Source organism: Mytilus californianus, unplaced genomic scaffold (assembly GCF_021869535.1).
Source record: "Mytilus californianus isolate M0D057914Y unplaced genomic scaffold, xbMytCali1.0.p SCAF_5, whole genome shotgun sequence".
NCBI lineage: Eukaryota > Metazoa > Mollusca > Bivalvia > Mytilida > Mytilidae > Mytilus > Mytilus californianus.
Genome location: NW_026262701.1, coordinates 52,625,143 through 52,640,019, shown reverse-complemented (window position 1 = coordinate 52,640,019; position 14,877 = coordinate 52,625,143). Strand labels below are relative to the sequence as shown.

The 14,877-nt window shown below is 31.5% G+C and overlaps 1 long non-coding RNA gene across 1 annotated transcript in view; it reads right to left on the bottom strand.

Moving 5' to 3' along the window:
• LOC127702506 (uncharacterized) overlaps nt 1-14,877 on the bottom strand; it is a 78,742-nt gene that overhangs the window by 7,549 nt on the left and 56,316 nt on the right. The gene's annotated exons all lie outside the window — the stretch shown is intronic.

Sequence of the window (14,877 nt, the reverse complement as noted above, 5' to 3'; positions counted from 1 at the left end):
ATTGATACAATGAATTACTAACAAATCGACTTATATTTTTCATACACCTTATCAATTCATTGTTTCTTGCTTCATATAATTCCAGTTATATTTTTTATTGTAACTGAGTTTTATTTCACATTATAAATGAGCCATAGGGCGTATTTAGAAATGAATAAAAAAGAAACGAGTATCCCACTTTAATGTGACCTGTGAGAAAGGATACAAATCTTGCATTTTTTTGGCAGAACATAGTAGTTTTCACGGTATATACCAGATAACGCATATTTTAAGTTCGTATAACACACATTTGGGTGTCGGGATTGCCCAAAAGAAAATCCCAATTACCGTCGGTCTTTCGTTGGATCAATCCTTACACCCCTCGTTGTGTTATGCAACAAGTAAACCTTAAAATATGCGTTATCCATAACGTAATTAAGTAATCAGCATACGTGCGGTCATTTAAAAACAGACGTTCTCTTATATATATGTATCTCTTATACTGATCAATTGTTAATTTTGATTTATGAATGCATAGTTAAACATAATCACATGGTTATGTAAACTCACTTATAATTAATCGTCCTGAACATGCATGATTATTTGCCACTGGACGTTAAGCAACCAACAATCGATCACTTATAATACCTTCTAATTAAGAAAAGGCGGTAATTTTGAAAAGACACCAGAACAACAGTTTAAGTTAGAGACACAATGGATAAGCGTTGGTTCATGAACAATTCTCCCTCTGGTCTAATTGTATATTTTTCAAGAACTAACGCTAATCCATGCATTATACATCTTCAACTTAAATGTGTGATAACAATAGGAATGATTTTTTAGAAAAAATATTTAGTATGGATATGGCTAATATTTTACTACTTATCGAAACAGGGAATACTAGTACATGATTTATAGTTTACCATAACCTTAAGTTTATTATAATTTATTGCATTGGAATGACGACAACTTATTTGACGACTCAGTGTAATGCTATATTAATTAATATTCAATGCCAACATTTAATGTTTTCATATTCTATAAGTGAGAGTTTAGTTTTTTATTTCCTTTGATAACATGAGTAAGTCAAAATGCATATATTTATCTCGCTATGAATTCATTCTGTTTTTGATTTAATACCCAATATGTAAACATAGAAAATTAGATTGTAAATGTTCAAGTCTAAACAATGGTGCGTTACATTTCTGCAAAGACATTTCCACGCATAAAGAGTTTACCGGTTACAAATGAAAACATTTGCGATGAACGTTTTACATTTGTAAATAATAATATTGGCATTTATTCATAATGGTTAATAGTAAAATTAATCTTGAGTTTTCCTTGTATATAAGTTACGATACTGCAAGCCGACACTGAGCTTTAATTCAGTAAAGCAACTTTGGTTTTAGAATAGACGAAGGCAACAGTTAACAGATATTCAAATCTTGAAAATCGATTAAAAAGCTACAAATCAAGGAATCAAGCACGAATTGATGGAATACGTTAGCAACAATAAATTTGGTTTCATTGCTGGAGAATATACCTGAAAATAGTACGTTTCTCTTAATATTGACTTTTAAAACATGAAATATATTTTACTAAAATTGATATGAGGTCAAATCTATACGGTTTGAATGAAACATTGGCATTATAATGATAATTTTCGTTTCTGTTTTATTTTTCTCTCTCGACTAAATGATTAACCTTTAAATTCATTTTGGACGGGTTTATATTGAGAATGAAAATTGTATATGTATTCATTTGTTTTCAACCACCATACATCACGCAGAATATATCATATTTTAGAATTTGCAAAGTATTTCAAGCTTTATAATTTATCTTCAAAGTCATATGATACTTCAAATTTAAAAAAAAGTGCTATATACTAGAATGGCTAAGTTTTACTATAAAACAAGTTTATGTTGATGTGTATGTGAACTTTCTTGTAGAACAGTCGAGGCAAATAGGAAATTGCATAATATTATGAAATATCCTAATTTAACACATTATTATGAAACTTCATAATATTAGTTAATCGGATAATTTTGTAACTATATTATGGGATTTCGTAATTCATAAAATTATGGAAATACATAAGATAAGAAAAAATTTATAATTTTAAATATTTTTTTCGGTCGTTTTTTGGGCCCCGTGACTAATTTTGGGAAATTTCTAGAAAAAAAAAGTTATTTTTGAGTGGCGTTTATACCAGGTCATAATGAACAACTGTCAGATTTTCACTGACACGCCTAAAATGCTCCCGACACCACCCCTGTTTGCTTGCTGTTGAAAATTTAACAAAGGGAGACAACTAGTATCGGTTTAAAATACAACTTGCGGTTATAGTTCTTTGCTCTTTGCAGTTTGTAATAATAATCAAAGGTTGAAGATGTGTTTTTTTTTTTTTATATTTCTTTCTTAATTTGCATGTGATTTACAGCTGCATACCTCATTTTCATTTTTGAAAACTTGAATTATCTAGTTTAAGACGTTTGAAATGAATATACTTTAAATACAACTTAAAGGTTTATCTAACCAATTGTCTGCTGTCATGTTGAAACAATAAAATATCATAATACCAAATAAAATATTATCTAGCAATGTTTATTTAATGCATAACGATGTATTTGTTCACTTAAATAATGACAAATAACAAAAATATTTAACAACTAAAATCATGTTTGGTCTTAATTTTGTAAAAGGCGATATTTTCTTTATTTTACTGCGCGTAGAAACTTTATATTTTTTTTTCATTTGAGAATTATTTTCTAAATATCTAACTGTATTCTTTTGTTGATTTGGCTACTGCAAACTGAAAATTGGATCATGGAAGTATTATATTGTCAATAAACTACTTACATGATCGGATAATCATGATAAGATTAAATCGTAAGATACGGCATTTAAGTGCATAACGATGTATCATGGTTTATTTTTTATCACTGCTGTCAAGATATACAGCGTGTAATAAAAACTCCTCTTGGTATGATTAAAGAAGTTATTGTTTACAATTTAAACAATGAAACAAAAAAAAAACGATAGTCGAAAATTAATGTTGTAAAAAGGAGTATTTGTTTTAATAACAAACATATTTTTTAACGAAACATTTGCTATATAACGCAAACGTTTTGATTTTAATGACTCATTAAGTTTTGAATATTTTATAATCAAAAACTTTTATATTGAATTTACATTTTATGTTTATTATATAATTTGAAAGTGGTGTTTTGTAAATATCTGCATTTGCATGTCCGTCTGCCAGTAAAAATTGTTTGTGATTTAGTTAAGAGAGAAAACATAAAAACCAGGCAAAATCATTTAATAAATATACATAAGAATAAAGGAATACTTGTATCACAATTATACACAAATTAAGAAAGATTTTTGTATCAGAAAATTATATAAATTTAACGTGAAAATTGTTATGGTAAAGAAAAAATTCAATTGAAAGACTACGCTTTCGATAATTTTGATTTACAGGGAAGTGGCAAAGTAGGGAAGAGCAACAAAAAAGTTCATACAATTGTGAAACTCTCGAGTCAAGTAGACACAATGATCTTTCGGCTTTAAAATGGTTTATAATACTTTGAAGAAGAAAAATGAGTGCTGATGTGAGAAATCGTTTGTTGAATTTCAGTATATGATATAAAGTTTCTTTAATAAAAAAATATGGGGATTTTAAATTTCAATCTAGTAAGGTGATTATTTAAGATACTTGGGTAGAAAATTATTATAAACTACATAATTATGATTATAAAAAATCTTCATCTTATACATTTATTTCAATATGGTAGCTTGTAAAGATCTAACTTATCTTTCACAATGCTCAAACGAGCGCTTACTCTGGAAGTGTTTTTTATTCGGCTACATTAACAGGGACCCCCAAGTGTGATTGGGGAATAGAAGTATGGTTACTTGGTCTTCTTCCGACCGGCAGTAAAACGCTTGACAAAGTTGGGCGTCCTTTTGGCTGTGCGGGATGTACGTGTTTGCAGTCACATCCGGTCAGAATGGGGACGTTAAATCGGATGCCTCGTGTAAAGAGAGTGCAACGCTCTCTGCACGTTAAGAACCCTTGCAACAACTCTTTGAGGGGTCCGTAGGTGGCCTGTTGCAAGGCAAAATGTCTGACCCTACCCAAAATACCCTCATTTTCCAGTGGCAGTCCAAATTTCTTCGACCTTCATCCCGGATGGCCACTTATACAAGACCTACCTTTTGTATTTATTGTTAATTTGTTCTCGTCCTAAACATGCATGAAATATTTGCCACTGGACGTTAAGCAAACAAATATCAATCAATCAATAATTACCAGGTTTCTTTATATTCTCTGCGGTAAAACCTCAATCTACTAATTTTTTAGTAATATATAAGTTTATTCTTCTCCTCATTGTTATGTTATGATTTGTGCATAACACTCAGCATTTTACTTTGCAGTACACAGGGTGTTAAATTCAAATGCATGCACCTTTCTTCATTTACAACAGCTTGTTCCCTTAAATCTAACATAAGAAATAGAAAGAAAAAAATAATTGTTGCGTTATATATATATCACAGGTTGCCTTATTTCGCAAATGTTTGCGTTAGTTCGCAAAGGTTCGCATTATACGCAAACATAGGGAGACATATAAGAAAACAAATGTGTGGGGCTTTTACGCTTCCGTAAAATAGCGACAAAAAACGAAGTAAAATCATAAATTACATTGCCTGTTTCTCTTTTTCTGTTTTATTCATGGGTAAAACAAAACCTTTTTTTTTAAGACTCATCGTTAAAGGCCATACGGTGACAGTTAGCTGTTATCCTCAACGTATTTTGGTCTATAGTGGATTGTTGTCTCATTGTCAATCTTACAGCATGTTCGTTTTATTTTATTAAATGAATATTTTTAAACAAAACCGTAATAATATATAATAAATATCTAACCAGTATATAATACTGCTTCCAGTTTGTTTTCATTAGAAGTACGAGATTATAAGTGTCGTCCGTACCATACCCTTTTTATTATTTATTTTGAATAACGTATACAGGATGTACACTGATATATTAAAATGTCCATAGAAGTTGGCTCTTTGAACGTGTAGTTGCATATATAGTGTACACAAAGATACTGTTAAATAAAATTGGATATCCTGCATTTATCTTGCTTTTCAATTATAGATGGTCGAATCGCAGAAAGACCCCTCCCCCTAAAGTATTGACTACTACAATTCTGCATTGACAATAATATCTTGGTGTACATTAAATACACCCATTTGGACTAACGCCCTCAAGGTGTATATAATACAAACAAGTATAAATTAATGTCTACTGAAACGGAGATAATACATGTACAAGTAACATATGGTTAGAAGATGTCAAGAATTATGTAAAATTAATCCATAATAGTTAAATATTCGTTTAGGTTGAAATTAAAATTGCGAAAAAAACAAGACAGATGTCAAATGATAAGTTGAACAGTCATAATAGTCAGAAAATAAAAATAACAGTTTAACAATATTATGATGAATATCAACAATAATAAAATATTGATAAAAACTATATTTTCTCTTGATTCAAAAACGATAAAATCCATATATCATGTGTTTATATGGTGTATTCTACATTATGAGTAGACAGGACATCTGAAATCGTACCTTATAGCTTTGATTTATCGACAAATACCAGATTTTGCATTATGTTTTTTTTAAATACAAACTGGGAACCTGTCTACAATTTAAAGTATGCAAGAAAAAAGAAGCATAACAAAAAAGCAGCGTATTTGTTAACGAATGATAATCTTCTGAACGTACGACATTTTTCACAATCTATATTATAATCTAATCAGATTTAGGAGACACACTCCTGTTCTGATAAGTCAATTCTACAAGCTTGCAGTTATAGCATGATACTTGGCTATATTATTAGAAACAGATGTCTGCGATGATTATTTAAAGGGACATTAGTTACTATTAGACGTGTTAGGAAAGTCAATACGATTTTGGCGCTGATGTTAAATACCAATACTACTATAAGCTATAGTGAGGACCATCTCAAAAGCACAGATAATTAGTCATTATAGTTACCTGTATGGGTTTGTTTGATAATGCTGAGATGATTTTTAAAAATGAATAAAAAAATGCAATCAAATCACATCCAAATCTGTTTTCTTTACTCTACATCATTCTTTGTTCATTATGTTCGTTTATTTGAAATTTATTTAAAATATACTTTTCAGGTCGGGGCCTTTCATAGCTTTTATGCGGGATGGGTTTTGCTCCTTGTTGAGGGCCATACGGTGACCTATATATGCCAACATTTACGTCATTTGATCTCTGGGGGATAAATGTCTACTTTGGCAATCATACAGTGTACCACTTCCCTTATTTTATATCAGGTTTCTAGAATAGAGAAATGTGTAGCCTAACATTCTAATAAAAGAACTGGAGATTTGTGTACTTGACAATGAAAAAAATAACAGAATGAAACAAAAGCGTATTCAATTTGATTATCTTTATTTTTTATTTTTGTCTAAAAATGTCTCTTTAATTTAATGCTGAAAAGGGACAATACCTAAAAAAAAACCTGTTAAAATGTGTGAATTATTTATTCTTATTCACATTTTCCCTGACATTTTCTTTCTATCAACTTTCGTCAGTTAGTTATTCGGACAGAAGAGGTTTTCGAATTAAAATTTAAAAGATTACCACATTTGGGCACTATTCAAGCATGTTAAATTTACGTTTCGGTGAAGGGTCGGAAGTTTTTTTTCTTGGTATCACGGATTCCCAGTAGCAGCTTGGTCATTTTTAAGTGTACGTCTGGACCTCGGCGAAGGGTCTAAAGGCCCCCAGCGGGTCCAGGGCAGCGGACCTTCTGGTATGGGTTCGAGGGGCGAAGCCCCCGGAAGCTAACAAGTTATCGAGAACCCGTCCACCTAGTGGTATGCCATATAGGAGACAAAAATTAAGACAAACACCGAGAAGGGGGGAAAAAGAGCAACAAACTAAATAGAAGAATTTCAGAGTGTCAAGTTTATGTCGAACACGCCATCAGACTTTTAAAACATTTAAGGTTGTCAGAACTTTGAAGAGACATCCAAGACACGAATTGAATCAAATTGTTGAATTGTGTGCTAGACTTGTGAAGAGACAAACTGAGTTATTTGACTATCAAATATATTCTACTTATATCATTCAATGTATATATTTAGATTTTTGGCCGAAAAAATCCGCCATTCCCATTCTTAACCCTTTATATATTTTTAAAGGTTTTTTTGCCCTCCTAAAATCAAAGAAATACAAATGAATATATGAAGATCTACGAAAGGCCCCTGCACGTTTTAAAATTAGGAGTCGACGTTAACTGTTCGCTTTATATTGTATCAAACACACCACAAACGTAAACTATACCACGCCGAGATACTTTTCAATGCAATTGCATTTTCAGAAAGTCTACACTTAAATCCTGAATCGGTATTGTTATTTAACATCAGCGCAGTATTTAAATCCCTTTCCTAACACGTCTATTTATATCGTTATTAAAGTGTTCGCTTTTCAAAACACAAAACTATTTACTTAATTAAAGATAAGGAGGGATATTGTGCAATAATTGAAAAAAATAAATAAACACAGTATATCATCGATATAAAGTATTTGATATATCATTTTTATAATTTATTTATTGTGTACAGGTATCGTTAATGATCCAGTGCCCTCGTAAGAAAGGTCGTTGGCAAATATCTAAACGTTTAATACATATTGTGAAAATTGATGTAGAAAAAAAATGTTAAACTCTTTACATGAATTTATTTTCAACTTGTTACATGACGTACTTGGAATCTTATTTTTCCAAAGTCTTTCATTTTTTACTACTCTGTTTTCAAGCACACGTACGGTCTATTTACGTTCGTTTAAACTTTTGATATGCAGCGTATTAAAAGATTATAATGTCCCTATGTGAATATTATAAATTAACTTATTGTGATCAGGGGCGTTGTTTATCGAAACTGTCCTAGGATTTGTCCTAAGACCTATCTTAGAAATAAATTAAGTTAGTTTTGAGTACCGACTTACTGTATATCGAAGCTATCTTAGCTAGGATTTGGCCTATCCACTTTCCTAAGTGTTACAGAAAAAAAAAAACTAGGATTTAAAAAAAAATGATTTTAGAATGCATCGAATTTCACCTGTAGTAATATATTCTAACAATAATATATTCCACAAACGTGTCCGATAATTGTTATCGCCAAAACGTGTCCACTGTTAAACGCCAGAACTTCTCACGTCTTTTAGCACTAAAACATGTATGTCCTAAATGAAAGAAATAAGGCAGTTGCTATTTGTCCGGCTAGCCGGATGAATAGCGCTGGGACTATTTGTCCGGCTAGTAAAATCAGTAGTGGTGGGACTATTATTCAAGTTATCCAGGGGAATGAGGATGCAGCCACTTGTCCAGATAAACCCATAATAATGAAAAGTGTAATGATGCATGTCCAGCATTTTCTATACCTGAGTATAAAAGTGTTATAGAAGTCTCAATTTATACACATTACAGATTATAGCATACTTATCCAAAATATTGCTTTTTTGTCAAAAAGTATTATTTAATTGTTCCTGCTACACTCAGACTTCTTGTATCATGACAGATTAGTGTAGAAATGAGCAAAAAGTAACAAATTTCTATTTCCTATAGCTTCTGTATGCAGCTATATATGTAAATATGCATACGGCCTAAATTGACCCAAAATAATTTTCAGTCTTACATAGCCTTATACCATTTTATACTAATGTGGTATACTATTTGTAACCTTTCTTTTCATTAAAAGTACATTGAATATATACAAAAGAATTAGTTATAACAAAAAACTTGAAACATTTTAAATTGGAAAAATTACATTTTCATACAAACCCCCCGCCCCCCTTTTCATTCCAAAATCTCTATTTTCAGGCAAAGGCAAATTTGACTTTTGAATAATTGTTATAAATCTGATACATCAAATAGGTGTTCAGTTACTTCAAATGCATGCTACATTATAAATGAGGGCATTTAAAAAGCAATTTTTATAATATTAAATTGTTTGGGCTCAAATCTTGTTAGTTGAAATTGTTCCATTTAAACGTCAAAAATAAACCAGCACCCAAAGCTCAAATATAAAAAATGGCCATATTGTCTATAAAATATATCCTATGACCATAAAATTTTTTCAACTGTATTATAATTCCCTAAGCTTATGTCATGTCAAGTTTTATTAAAATTAGTTAAGTTCTATTCTATAAGTTCTGGTATTTTGATTTTTGTTTGTCACGATTTTGAGGTAAAGTAGTAATTTGGTCCTGTTGAAAAAGTTCAAAATTGTTATGTCTGAACTGGGACTAATACATTTATCTAAGTCCAGGGTTGAAGCTGTCAAACTGAATGATAGACCCCCTTAACATAAAATAACCCGTATTGTAATTAGAGGTGGTAAACAATATTATCAAAAAACACAGGTGGGATTTTTTAATATGCATGTATTGTTCTACGAAATGGGAGTACACAATAAATGTGAGGGGTGACACCGGGTACTCCTTTCACAAATCATTCTTTTTTTTTCCTATTTCCCCCCAAGATCCCACCTTTTTAACCCAGTATATCCCACATTCTTGCTTTTTTGTTTGCCCCACATCCCCAATTGTTTACCTCCTATATATCCCACTAGAGACATATATAGAGACATATATGTCGCTGATCCCCCATCCAAAAGCGTGCCTCCCCCCCCCCCCCCCTTTCAATTGTGCCCTAGGGCCACGTGCAAGATTCATTTTCGGAATGCAATTGAATTTTATGAAGTTACACATGTCTTTGTAAAGGCCTTTCTTTATTAGTCTTGCTTTGATAATCGTTTCCACCATTCATATAGGTATAATGTGTCGAATATGTAAAACTTGAGCACTCAATTACCTTATATAATTCCCCCTTTTATTTGCGATTTCAATTGTTCTTGAATTCCTTTTATCAAATTAGATCATTCTGTGAGTTCATACCAGCGAATTAATATTGTAAAAGGTAATTAAGTGGAGAACTCAAGTTTTACCAGATTCGAGTGTCAAGTTCTGAAAAACGGGAAAATTTATCACAAATATTGATACCGCCGTTTCCAGCCATGATCCAAACATTAGTGATAGGATTACACGCGACCCCTTTGTGCTGCTGAAGATAATATTACGCGCACGCACATGGCAATAAAGTGACATGCGCATTGCAATGGCCGGACGAATAGTGCTAAAACATACGTCCGGCTAGCCGGACAAATACCACTCCGAATAAATAACGTTAAGGCAATTCTATGATGGGGGAAACAGTTGATGAATTTGTCATTTATTAGTTTTTTTTCAATTCCGGTTGTTAATGATTATCATAATTGCAAATTCAATCTGTAACACAAGAATTAGATTTTGACTGAAATTGCTTATTGTCCAGTTGCAAGTATTTCATGCTCATTTAGAGTGAACATACAAAAAGTTCTTGTGCAGTTGAATTAATCGTTTGCTATGTAAATTATGTGTTACTAATTAACTCCGATGATGCCTTTTATATTAATGCGATGGCGGGCTTTAGGCAGAATTGACTTCCTTTTTTTCAACAGTTCAAATCAAAAACTGTTTATCTGGTTTTTTAATAAATTGTAGATTTCGAGCATCACTAAAGACACACAAACAAGAAACATAACGTCCAGTGCCAAATAGTTCATGCATTTTTTGAACGACATCATGTTAACAATAAATACTGTAGATAGGTTTTATTATCATACCAGGAATTTAGGATTGAACCTAATATTTTTTACGGTTATTCGGGATTAACACTAGTTGGGATTGTAATTTAAAAAAATTAAGAGCCAGTAAAGACCGATTTTTTGTGCTGATGAGCATAATTTGCTTAAAGTATTACATGAATAGAATATAAAATGTCTTTTTCAAAAGTTAGTAAATAGGTGTAAAAACTCATTTTAAAATTACGGTAATAACTGGGTGGTTTCAGGAATTACTTGTTTTAACTAAGTGCATCAAGTAAGAGAACGTGTTTTACTGCTAGATCTGTTTATCTAGAGCGGAAATCAATCACAAAAGCTTGTTTTTACCTCATATAACTGGCCGTGAATACCCCAGCTTCAATATACGTGATTTCTGACAACTTATCAATGAGTGGGTAAAAATTGACTCCTGTATGTAATGTCTCTTTTCAAAAGATTTGATATAAAGTACATGTACATGTTGTTTTGAATAGTCCGAATATATTAACAGGTGAAATCTTTTGATCAGGAAAGAACTTACATACTAAAATTTGTGTTATAAACGAATATGTATAAATAATTGTTTAGTGTCAATAATGATGGTATCGATAAAATTCTCACATTATCATTTCTTGTGAATATTTTATTCTTAGGAACTGTCTTTTTGTTGCTTGAATCAACAACACACTTTTTTTCACACAAGATTTGTTGTGAAACTGAATGTAATTTTTTCTTTTCCCTTTTTTTTTTTTGTTTCAATTACCATGTACATGTATATGAGGCTATGCATGGGTCACCATTTATGAGTGATGAAAGGGATTTACAGAAAAGTGAATAATGGGACCAAAAAATATAAATAATAGGTGATGAAATATAAAGATTAGATTGATTGATTGTTGGTTGCTTGGCGTCCGGTGGCAAATATTTCATGCATGTTTAGGACTAATATAAATACCAATTGGCAGAGGAATAAAGAATAGAGTGAAATTGTAAAAATAGAACTATAGAAACGATGAACTGACACCCCAACCATTACCACACACTCTAATAAGTACATCTCTAAATAAATATTTAATTTTGGTTTCATTTAATGATCCCCCAAAGACATGATCCCATCAAGGTTCTGGATCCGCCTTCGGTTAAAATACACCAAACAAAAGTTCAAAATCGGGATCCATTCCCTAAGCGTCTGTGTTACGGCAAGCAGGAAAAAATAGCAAAAAATGTCTATTCTTCCGGACATCGTGAAAAATAGCTTTTCTCTGCCATCATGCTATTATTCCGGTCAGAATTGACCAAGAATAGTGACTATGCATGCGTATGGCTAAGTGGCTATTGTAGCATCCAGTGGAGAATATAATGGCAAATAATGTCCTCTAATGCAAACACTGAGAATTGAAACTTTTAATTCTTGAACATTTCCCGCGCACGTTACTGATTATTAACTCAAGATAAAGCTTTCTGGAAAAAAGTAACAATGAAAACAAAACATGAATTTCCAGCATGGAAGGTTAGGAGTCGGTCCACTGATTTATAGCTTCAATGGGCATGTACGATTCCTAAAGAAGATCCTGAATTTATCATTTCCTTGAAGTTTGGTTCCACTGAATGAAGTCATCATTGATTTTGCAAGCCATGATTTTTTATTAAAAATAGTTTTTTTAACACTAAAAAACAAGAGAAAGGGGGAGGCACATATAACATTTTCCCCAAGCAAAGCTGTGTTTTTGATAGTAAAAATATTTTTATATTGAAAATTAAATGAAACATAATGAGATAAAAAAAAACTAGTTTTGTCCTTAGGTCAACTCCATTTCATTATACATACATTGACTAAACCTTTGAAAGAAAAGAAATCTTTCTGAAACCGAAATACTAATGGTTTCCTCATTTTAATTATTATTGTACCATTTGACAAGGTGCAAAAAATGTTGCTAATGATGATTGAAATTTTTTAAAGCTTCAAAAAAGAGCAGCATGCGGCCTTCAACAATAAGAAAACCCTAACCATATAGTTGGATTTAAAGGCCCCGACATGAAAAATACGAAACGATTCGATAAGGAAATATAACGGCCTTATTTATAACAAACCAATTTATGAAAAACAAATATCACAGACATGAACCAACGACAACCACTGAACTATAGGATTCGGACTTGGGACATGCACATAAAGAATATGACGGGGTTAAACATGTTTGAGGGCGCTCAAACCTACCCTAACATTGGATAGTACTTTTGGAAAAGCTACAATGAATGCCAATTATATATGATTTTGTATACAGAAAAGCAATTTTAGTTCTTAAAGTACTTCACCAAATGACTCAAGGATATGTATTTAGATATGTGCACCAGGTTATTTCTAGAACAACCAGACAAATGCGTATTGTCCAGACACTATTATTTCGTAGTGCATTTCTTTGAGACAAACAATGCAAATTAAAAAAATCACACCTGCTCTATCGGAAAAAGATATTTGCAGTGTAGTGTACACATCATATCAAAATTATAGACAAATCTATCGGCTGTGATTCAAAAGATGGATAATTTTATGTTAAGGGGGTCTGTAATTCAGTTTGACAGCTTCAGACATTTTTTTTACCTTTCAAACTGGACAAAGTAACCACTTCAACTAAAAATGCATACCCCAATGCATAAAATATATATGATAGATTATCGTTGGCCATCTCAACGAGATTGATTTTCTCGCCTGAGCCGGAACGGTAAAATGATATGTATAAAGCTTAAGATTTTGATATGTATAAAGCTTAAGATACATGTCAAAAATCGTTAATTGATCAGAATGATATTTGTGATATTTCATTATCTACTTAGCCCATCCAATTATTTATTTACCTTTTCAAGGTAAGAAAAATATGATACGGCTGGGATACCGGTATCGTATATCTTGCTCCCCTTCACGAATACATTGCAATCCTATGTACAACCCTATCAAACAGTTTAATTTATAAATATTGATATTCTTGTTGTTATCGAAAATTCATTTTTAAACAAGTAGGAAGAAAAGTTAACGTATAATTTTGATGTCAATTTGTTCAACAATCATAAGTATCTCTCAACTTTTGAATATAAATAGATTGACCATGATTGTGTGCTCCCCTAATTTTTAAAGATGTTCGCTACTCTGTTTCAAAATAACAAGCTTTTTGAAAGACTGTCATAAATTGATAGAATACGAATGAAGGAACTAAAAAAGCAGAAAAAAATGAAGGGTCCGTGTGCTTGTTTTCGAGATATAAGCCATTGCAAATTTGGCGGGAAATGATTCTCTCTAGACTTTTCATACATTTAACATTGGCACCTTTTTTCTTTCAAAAACATTGAAAAAATAACAAGGATTTTATAAGATTTTTAAAGATGTTTTTTAAACTATATGTTATAAAATTATGAAAAGAAAAGTAGGGGTTAGTGGACAAAATTTCTTTATGGAAAAACATGGATAAAACCAGAGGATTCCGAATATCTGACAAAAAAATCAAAAACAAGAGGAGCGAACATCCTTAAGGAAATTCAATAATAAACAACAAATAATGTAAATGTTATATACTTCTTACGATTCACTAATCAAAAGCGATTGCATTATTTACAATGAAAAAAACCAACTTGTATTCAGTTATAGTACCGATTACTTATAGTGTGGGAATATTGAAGTTAACAGTTTATCGCGATAAATCAGACACCTTTCACATGTCAACACTTTGTAACGGGGTTTTCCTACCACAAAGTGATCTCAGATCAAATACCAAGTCAATCCTTGATGTATAATTTTTAATTTTTTAGCGTAATCTGAACCCAGTTGAACAACTTGTGGAATACCGAGGTAGAATAATTTAATGAAGTTTGAAAAACTGACCAAGACTATTTGGTTGTACTCTGACTGTAATGTATGATTACTATCATTTTTGTTAGTGGATCACCATTGAAATAAATGTTGTTCATTCTGGTAACTTTAACTGAGTAAACCAATCGTTCGACATAAGTCCTCTATCTATAAAGTTGTGAATAAATATTAAACGGAAACAATCAAAATTTTATTGTAAACCAAAAGAGGTTCCAAAGTTGAGATATTAACAATACTTGTGGCGAGTATAAACTAGTAATATTTGGTATATCTAAATGTCTATCAGCA